The sequence below is a fragment of the Anguilla rostrata genome, chromosome 3 (genome assembly GCF_018555375.3).
Source record: "Anguilla rostrata isolate EN2019 chromosome 3, ASM1855537v3, whole genome shotgun sequence".
Classification (NCBI taxonomy): domain Eukaryota; kingdom Metazoa; phylum Chordata; class Actinopteri; order Anguilliformes; family Anguillidae; genus Anguilla; species Anguilla rostrata.
Genome location: NC_057935.1, coordinates 397,501 through 407,500, shown reverse-complemented (window position 1 = coordinate 407,500; position 10,000 = coordinate 397,501). Strand labels below are relative to the sequence as shown.

Genomic DNA, 10,000 nt, shown 5'->3' with positions numbered 1-10,000 from the left:
CCTAAAACATTCTTTAATTTGATGGAAACAACAAACATGTTTAGATCTTGAAAAATAACCATTTGAACCAATATTTACAAAGACAAAGTAAATAATCAGTACTGTGTGTTCTGCCTTCCTGGAAATGTTTATACTTCTTTTTTTATAGCTGACAGATGCATTTTTGGGCCAAGGTCTGCATAAAAGGTGTATGTAATGCTGAACCCAGGGACATTCCTAATGCCTTAGTGCTGCATGTATAACACCTTCAGCACTATGCTGTTACATTTCTGCAAATCATTTATTGAGCGTGTCTTAGCTGTAACTCGTTGCGTGTTGTATTCGTTGACATTTGGGATGTACCAGTTGTGCTGTCCTGTTCTCTGTGTGATTTATTGCGATGCTTGTGCTGTTGTATTAGCGGTGTTTGTCCTAACTCCTAGCGCTGTTGTTTTTGTGTTGTTTGTAGTAATTTGCTTGGCTGCTTTTGTTGGAAATTTTTCACGCTGTTGTGTTTGTTGTAACTTGTTGCACAGTTGTGATGTTGTGCTTGTAACTTGTTGCACTGCTGTGTTTGTTGTGCTGTTGTGTCCCTGCTCAGGGATTGACCAGGTCAACCGTTCGGCTTCCTGATTGGCCACATAAACAGATCCTCTCCACCAAGTGGGATAATTAGTTTTGCTTCATGTCAATCTAAACCGGAGATTTTTTTGAACAGAGCGTGCTTTGAAGTGAAGCCCTGTATGAATTCACTTGATCTGGGTGTCTCTTAAGTTCAGAGCTTTATTTTTTTAAGTAGCGCATGTTATGAATTTTTAACCAACCCTTTGAGTTTCCTTCAGCGATGCAGGGCCATATTAACATCAAAGCACAAAGCTCACTCTCCCTCTCTGGTTCCCTCTCTCTCCGTGGTTCCACGCACATAGCTCTGGGAAGTGGAGTCCTCTTCCAGGGAAATCAGATGGAAAAGCACACCCTTGTGTCCTATATTTGTTTTATCCCCCTTCCTGCTGCTCTCGGGTGTAAACATGCCGTCAAACTCTCGGCTTTGACAAACATTTACTCCAGGACTGGAGTTAAACCTGCAGGCACAGCGCCCCCTCCAGGACTGGAGTTAAACCTGCAGGCACAGCGCCCCCTCCAGGACTGGAGTTAAACCTGCAGGCACAGCGCCCCCTCCAGGACTGGAGTTAAACCTGCAGACACTGCGGCCCTCCAGGACTGGAGTTAAACCTGCAGACACTGCGGCCCCTCCAGGACTGGAGTTAAACCTGCAGGCACAGCGCCCCCTCCAGGACTGGAGTTAAACCTGCAGACACTGTGGCCCTCCAGGACTGGAGTTAAACCTGCAGACACAGCGCCCCCTCCAGGACTGGAGTTAAACCTGCAGACACAGCGCCCCCTCCAGGACTGGAGTTAAACCTGCAGACACTGCGGCCCTCCAGGACTGGAGTTAAACCTGCAGACACTGCGGCCCTCCAGGACTGGAGTTAAACCTGCAGACACTGCGGCCCTCTAGGACTGGATGCTGACACCTGTGATTTAGGACGGGTGGAGGACGGGTATAGAGGTCAGGGCTAATGTTGGCTCAGAGAGAGGAGAGTGAGGGAGAGCTTGCATCGGTGAAAGAGTATTATGAGGGATGGACGGGAGAACGATCCCTGCCTGAGAGAGCAGCCTTCAGCATCGCAGCCACAGCAACTGTTGCTATAGAGACTGTGGAGATCAGGAGTTCAGGACAGGAAGATCATTATTGTTACTTAAACAATCTGTGCATGCTTGTAGGGAAGATACTTGTTTCCAGTTAATAAAAGAAAGACTTGTGCAGGTTCCTGGGCTGCATGTGCGGTAGTGAATGACAGGTCTGATTAAGCCTCAGGCCACGCCTTCATTTGTGCAGGTCCATCTGAGAGAGGCTCATGTGGAAAGTTCAGGTGGTGTAAAAATGTCTCTGTCCTCGAGCGCTTCGACAGAGACATCCTGGTCAGTACATAACCCAGTACTGATTTACTTCAGAAAATGGGTTAAAAAATAATCAATTTGCTCTTCTCATTTATTCTTTAATTTTAGTATTAACATTGATGTGCAGCTGACAGATGGTCCCTAGAGAGTTTGTTCTGAAAAAGTGAAGGGGGGGTGTGGGTGGTGATAGCTAAATCATTAACAGAGTGCAATTAACAGTCTTCTCATTAATTAAGAGCCCATTCTTAGATGTATTGATTTTGTCAAGGAATGATTAAACTAGAAATATCTGGGAAAACTGACAAAGCAAAAAATGTGTTTTTTCGTCATTAAAGCTCAGATTAATGGCGATTGACAGATTGATTTAGTATAAACAGACTCATGGTTTGAGCATGGCTTTCTTGGTTAATATTACAAGTAACACGTTTTACTACCTTTGAGTGGAGAGTAGTGGTAAAATCAAAGCTCTCTCCCTCTCTCTCCCTCCCTCTTTCTCCTCATCTCTCTCTTGCTCTCTCTCTCCTTCTCTCTCCCTCCTTCGTTCTCCCCCTCGCTCTTCCTCTCTCAGGCAGTGGGTTAATAGAACATCTGTGTGAACCTGATTCAGTAACTAATCCTGCTACATTGGAAACCATATTATCTGAATCGCGAACACAGCAATTTAGCCCTCCCTTTCTGATAAGGAATGTGAAGTACATGAAGCTGAATCTGTCTGATGGTCTGTGTGAAAGCTCCTTATCAAACGGCGGCTAGCTTTACTCTCTGGATATCTACAGAGATCAGCAAACCCGGGGCAGCTGGGTAATCGGTGACTGGTCAAACAGACCAGCTCTCCACGGAGCCTGTGCTCCGGATGCGACCCCGAATCGCTCGTGTTTACCGTCCGGTCCGTGTTCGGGGCGGCGCCAAGGGCAGGGAGGACCAGGCGCAGCGCAGACGGGAAAACCGCTGGGGGAGGTGTGTCCCGTGCGGAAGGGAGGGGCCTCGGGTTCGGAGACGGGCTGTAATTTTAATCAGATTCTCCCACAGACTCTGCTTCTGAAGCCCTTTGGGGGCCTCTGTCCCCCTGCTGCTGATCAAACTCCACTCATCAGCTCTGTACTCAGATCCTGCTGTGTTTTACACCATGTGGACAGTTTCTGCATTTCCATGACTTTTGAGTGGATGTGTGTGTATATGTGTGCGCATGTGTTTGTGCATGTATGTTTTTGTATGTGTGTGTGTGTGTGTGTGCGCCCAGTCCCCTAACCCTAATACTTCAGTACTGCCCAGTCCTCTAACCACTGTACTGCACTGCCAATTTTTCAGGCAGGAAGTAATAAAACCAACTTGTCCCCTGACCCGTAGGTAAAGAGCCTTTAGGGTGGTGGGGTGTGCGTGGGTAGGGGATGTTTTGAGGGAAGTTTGAGGATATTCACACACAGGAGGGGAACCTGCTCCATTTTGGGAGAGGGATATGTTCCACCCCCCCCCGGCAAGGTGGTTGCCGTTTCCATGAATAATTTGAGAGTGCCTCCATGGGGTTCCGTCTAGGAGAGATTTGGGCTCAGCATGCCAACCCTATAGCAGAAACTGATCGCGTTTATCTCCTACTGAACCCTGTTATCTCCTGCTGAACTTCGTTATCTCCTGTTCTCCATGCCATCAGAGCCAGGAGCTACAGCCTATCAGAAACATGGTCATCCAAGTCCAGCCTATCAGAATCATCGCCATCCGAGTCCAGCCTGTACGGACCCACTGGCCGCTTGTCCTCAGTGCCTCCCTGACTGTGACCTCACGATACCTCTGTCTCTGTCCCATATGTGTCCTGCTTTAATGTTTTTTAATGACAGTTGGAGTTACTTCCCAATACCCCCCTAATATATCACTACAACAGTCTGACATTAAGATTACCATTAAACTGCCTGCAAGAGAAGAGCTCCCAGCTTGATTTGTGGCCCCACGATGTAGAGACAAGTGTAGTGTTTTCTTATTCATTTCTGACATGCTAAAACTTATTTTTCATCACTTGGGAAACAAACGCAAAGAAACTTCAGCATGATGCGTGTTAAAAATGGAAACAAAAAGTAAAATACAATTAACAGCTTGTTTATAACTCCTTGGGAAATTTTCTCTAGATTAAGTGATATGTGAAGTGTGTGGGTGTGAATTTTACACTTACAACAAAAAAAGTTTTTTTTTTTTCTTTCTACATGGGCCGCTCTTTGCTGAACCAATAAGCAAACTTCAGAAGTGGTACAACACTCTGTCTCACACCCCCTGAGTCACATGACTCTATTTGTTCTGAGTTTTGCTAGAAATCGCAGTAAGGCACCACGAAATCTGATTTATGAATCACTAAAGCTAAGGGCTCCCTGCAGCTGAGTTGGGAAGGTATTTTAGCACCTCAGCCTGGGCTCTGTAGCCTAAATATCACAGGATCAGCACCACGGACAGCAGCAGCATGCTTCTGATCAGCACCATGGACAGCAGCATGCTCCTGATCAGCACCATGGACAGCAGCATGCTCCTGATCAGCACCACGGACAGCATATTGAAGGGTGGTACATACAGAATTCATTTGTCTGTGGTGGAGAAGGTGTCCTTCAGCTCATTATGGGCAAAGCTGTGTCATACTTCCATAGTTTTCAGCTGCCTGTCGTTCTGCAGAACAGAAACGTGTAAATTGAAACCTGCTTTCAGGGTGAACCTCAGCGCTCCTGTGATGCCCGTCTTCCATATGGGCCAGGCTTTCCCCCTGTGCTTTAAGAGTTCATCTGAATCCAGCAGATGAGCTCTAGGGGAGTTTGTGTTTTACCTGAAACTAGAAGCTTTTGTTTCTGACTCCTTTCTGTGCGTGTTTCAGATCTGTGGATGAATTACACCCAGAACTTAAGACGGGCCAAGCGTATAAAAACAGAGCCAGAGCCGCACTGAGCTGTGCAGTGTACGAGACGCCTCAGGAGGCCTCGTTCATCCAGCTGAACTGTTTAATCACAGAACAGAAGGACGAGCTCGTAAACTTTAAATGCTGCTGCACTCCATCCTGAATCCAGACCGAGGGAGCGGAGTCCCAGACCCAGGGAGCGGGGTCCCAGACCCAGGGAGCGGGGTCCCAGACCCAGGGAGCAGGGTCCCAGACCCAGGGAGCGGGGTCCCAGACCCAGGGAGCGGGGTCCCAGACCCAGGGAGCGGGGTCCCAGACCCAGGGAGCGGGGTCCCAGACCCAGGGAGCGGGGTCCCAGACCCAGGGAGCGGGGTCCCAGACCTACAGAGCGAGGTCCCAGACCCAGGGAGCGGGGTCCCAGACCCAGGGAGCGTGGTCCCAGACCTACAGAGCGGGGTCCCAGACCCAGGGAGCAGGGTCCCAGACCCAGGGAGCAGGGTCCCAGACCTACAGAGTGGGGTCCCAGACCCAGGGAGCGGGGTCCCAGACCCAGGGAGCGTGGTCCCAGACCCAGGGAGCGGGGCCCCAGACCCAGGGAGCGGGGTCCCAGACCCAGGGAGCGGGGTCCCAGACGTACGGAACGGGGTCCCTCACCCCCGTCAGGCCGCCTGGTTCACTTGCTTATGTTTCACGTTTGAGCTGCTGTCATGATGCATCAGAGGGCGGGGCTCAGCAGTGAGTGACAGCTGACAGCTCCCCACCATCGCTGGGTCCTTATCTCCTGCTCCCCAGATAGCCCACCCTGTCCTCTCCTCCCGTCCAAATGCGGCTCTGATTGACAGCTGGACCGCAGGATTCTACTCACGCAGCCGGCCTGACAGGGCCAGAGACACTCACTCTAAAAATACACACTGCACATGCTCAGTCTAATACCACACTGCACACGCTCAGTCTAATACCACACTGCACACGCTCACTGCACACGCTCAGTCTAATACCCACACTGCACACGCTCAGTCTAATACCACACTTCACACGCCCAGTCTAATACCCACACTGGACATAGAGAGCGAGAGAGAGAGAGCACGAAAGAAACATAAACTATGTCACCTAAAAGAAAATCTGCACAAAAACTCATACAAATTACAACCTTTCTGAGAAACTTTAGGACGACCCACAGGTCGCGTGGGCGCGTACCCCTGGAGGCCTAGCAGCTGTACACAGTACATAATGTACCCTGAACAGTATCAGCACTGTGAACAATCAGTGTATAACAGCTCCCCCAACCACATCAGGCTGCTCCAGTCACATGCACAGGCTGCTCCAATCACATGAACAGACCTGCTCCAATCACATGCACAGGCTGCTCCAATCACATGCAGTGTGAAAGTTTCCCATCCATGAGCAGGCAGACAGCCCCATCTTTACACCAGACTCTGAGATACATCAAGGCCATTCAGAAAAACATAGTTCTCATACTAAGTCCTAAATTGCGGAGAATGCTCCAAATAACAAAAGAACTTCGCAAAAAAGAATCCCTGGTGAATATCCCTGAACACTGTTGTCCGTTTACTCAACGCAGACTCCATGCTCTTCATTTTATGTCACTCCACACCGCTCGGGGGTGCAGAACGCTTGTGAGGCACATATTACCAGAGCCAGCTAGAATGTGTGAAGCCTACCCTGCACCAAAACAAGAAGAACATGTTCCTGTCTGGATGGGATACAGGATAAAATGATTCATCCTAAATTTGGTAAAACAAAGGAGGTCAAACATTCCTCCTGGAAGGAGGATAAGCATTCTTCCATCGTGGTGAACCCATTGGATAGATCTTCACTTCCTGGAACCTCTTTTATCCCATAACAACCGTGATGCAGCCAACCATGTAATATCTGGTCCAGTTGCAGACGGGGGCAGGTCTGCAATCTGCTGGGCTGTTTGCAAACTGTTCGCACTGGGGGCTAACACACTCTACCCTGTATGAACTCAAAACCCTGGTTTTCTGCTCGTCTCTCGTTTGAAATGTGTCATTTTGCTTGAAAAGGTCTCTTTTGTTTTGAGTATGCTGGTACCTACCTATGCTGGTATGCTGGAGGCCTGTAGAAACCAGACCCTTAAACATGAACACTGAGTCTACAGAGCTGCGCTTTGATCTCTGTAGAGAGAGGGGGGAAGGAGAGAGAGAGCACAGAGAATGTGTGTGAGAGAGTGAGAGACAGCAAGAAGGAGAGAGAGAGGGGGGGGAGAGACGTTCACGTACACACACACACACACACACACACAGGTGAAAGGATAATTAGACCGATCTATCTTCGCAGGGCTGACGGGGAGGCCGTGCACGGGGGGGGTGGGGGGGTGGGGGGGGGGGTTCTGTGCTTGTTAGCGGCAGGTGTTGATATTTATGATAATAACAGACAGTGCACCTCTCCCCCACACTCAGGCTCAGTACATATTAATGTGTCAGGCAGCAATCAAGCAGCTCCAGCCTGTTAGCTCCCACCTGTCACTATCGCTCAGGGTTACGCTCATCAGCCCAGCTCACCCCCAAATCAGGGGCCAAATGCCTGCTTTTACCCTTTTTACAGGACAGGAAGTCACTAAATGCACCAAGCACAGGGGCAGGAAGTGGCTAAATACACCAAGCACAGGGGCAGGAAGTGGATAAATACACCAAGCACAGGGGCAGGAAGTTAGCAGTGAAACTCAGGGCCATTGTGAGATGCTGGGTTACTGATGCAGTGTGAGTGTGTTTGTAGCAGGGGACTGGAACACTGGTAATGTGATGGATTTCAGGAGAATGCTGCTAGCCACCAGTTATCTATTCCAGTAGAGCAGGGCTGAATCATAATAATAATACTACATGCTACACAATAATGCTACACATTAAAAAGTAATTTATTACAGTTTTTCCTTGTTATGCATTTAGTTGTGCAATGTTTCTGTAAAGTTTTGTACACATTCTGTGTGTTATATGGTGTAGTGTGTGATGTTACTGTTAATGGTCTGTGTTATATGGTTTAGTTTGTAATCTTAGCTCAGTTCCTCATTCATTCTCATTCTCTGTCTTCTCTGTAGTCTGAGCAGCTGGGAATTCTGGGACTTCAAGGTCTCATAATACATTCAGGAAAGTATATTTTGTACTGCTGAAAGAACAAACTCTACTTTTCGCTTTAAACCGTGACTCTTAGGAAGCCCAGACTGCAGAGCGATACACTCGCAGTAAGTGATACTACATCAGGATTGGTTGCTCTAATTGATCTGAGAACCATCTGTGGAAAAAGCAGCTTGTTCTTGATCAGGTTTTGCATTTCTCCAATGACTCTATTAAAAAGCTTTTGCTGGTAGTGCAGCTGGCTGTGCATTATTGAGTGGAGGGATGAGAGTTACATACAAGCAATCTTCCTCTCAGATCACTCAAACGCTCCATCGACCGCACAAGCATTTTACGCATTTTGTTAATAAAAGATCAAATGTAAATGTATGACCAGAGGACTCTTAAGTGTTAGGCAGCTTATAGTGACATCATGAAAGAGTTTTCCTCCTTTCACAGGCAGTGTGATGTATTTAGTTTCCCTGCCAGGAGGGTGGACAGCTGCCCTGTCTCTCTTCCTGTAACTCAGGGCTGTAATCAAACCCCTTTCCTCTGCCAGCTACGACAGAAGAAGATCCAGGAAAGACAGAAAATGTCTAAACAAAAGCATTGTGGGAAGCAGTGTCACCTTGGTGACCGTGGGTGTTTCTGATAGGTCCTGTGCTTTTGTTCCAGGTCATCACCGTGGAAACGCTGATAGAGTGGGAAGAGAGCAGAGGGCGAGAATATTTCCTGCACCACACCTCTGACCCCACCCCTGGGACCAGCATCACTGCTCTGACTGGTCAGACCAAAGGGTCACTGGAAGCAGGGTGACAGAACAGGTTGGTTGATTGGATCTTCCACTCCCCTGTGAATTGACCAATCAGAGGTCTTGTGCCTGTTAGGTCTACATCACTAATACAGGAACTCTCTTTGACTGGCTCTCCTATATTAATGTTTTACAGTCTGAACTGAGCTTATCAGGGGGAGTATTGTTTAAACAGAAATCCAATTATGGAACCAAGGTTACCTCCAGTTGGGGCTGGATGTGGGGGTAGAAATTAAAATATATCAATGCAAAGAGTCAATTAAAAAAAGAACAGGAACATTTCTATTGCATTTCAATGGCTTATATTACACTGAAAGGGCATTTAGTAAATTTCAATGTGAATATAATTGCAGATATTGTTTGTATTTCTGGTTAATGGTGTTATTGTTGATATCTGCTGAAAAAGATACATTCTGGAGGAAAAGCACAACAATATGTTTTTCATTGTCATTTTTCATAATCTGCATAGTATCTAGTACACAGTTAAATTTGTTTTATAATCAAATTGCATTGATCAATTAGGAACAAACTCCTGGGGTGTGTATGAGCATATTCATATGGTTATTATTACATGTTACTGTTCTCTATAACACCAGTATAATCACCCTTAGTCTTCAGATTGTGTGCTTTATAACACCCGTATAACCACTTTTAGCCTAGCAAGCATGTGCTTTATAACACCCGTATAACCACTTTTAGCCTAGTGAGCATGTGCTTTATAACACACATATAACCACTTTTAGCCTAGCAAGCATATGCTTTATAGCACCCGTGTAACTACTTTTAGCCGAGCGACTGTGTGCTTTATAACAGCAGTATAATCACTCTTAGCCTAGCGAGTGTGTGCTTTATAACAGCAGTACAATCTCTCTTAGCCTAGCGATCGTCTGCTTTATAACATTGGTCTGAATGTTGCACAAGGTTTATGGTTCTTCAGGGGACTTCTGGCTGCCCTGTGGAGTCAGTGTGTCAGAGCCAATGGGTCAGAGCCACACGTACACGCACACACACACGCACACACACATACATACACATGCATGTACAGACACACACGCACATACTCACACACAGTCCCCTTGGCCTAGTGCACATATTTCATGTCAGTGTCAGATAAAATTCTCTCTCTAGATTTGGGCAGACAGCAGGGGGAGGGGGCAGTATGAGGGGTGGGGGGGCAGGACAGAGAACACTGGAAAGGAAACCGAGTCATCAGCTGAGACCCAGGGAGACGGGGAGGGGGCCTGGTGGGGTGGGGGGTGTCAGCTGAGATCTAGGGGGATGGGGGGTGCT

General features: G+C 47.7%; 1 long non-coding RNA gene across 6 annotated transcripts in view; it reads left to right on the top strand.

Annotated features, from left to right (window-relative positions):
- The window catches only part of LOC135249738 (uncharacterized), a 198,092-nt gene that overhangs the window by 135,271 nt on the left and 52,821 nt on the right, over window positions 1–10,000 (top strand). For all 6 annotated transcript variants that reach the window (XR_010328747.1, XR_010328746.1, XR_010328743.1 and 3 more), the window contains exon 3: window positions 8,575–8,723. This is a non-coding gene — a long non-coding RNA (uncharacterized LOC135249738). The remainder of the gene's footprint in view (window positions 1–8,574; window positions 8,724–10,000) is intronic.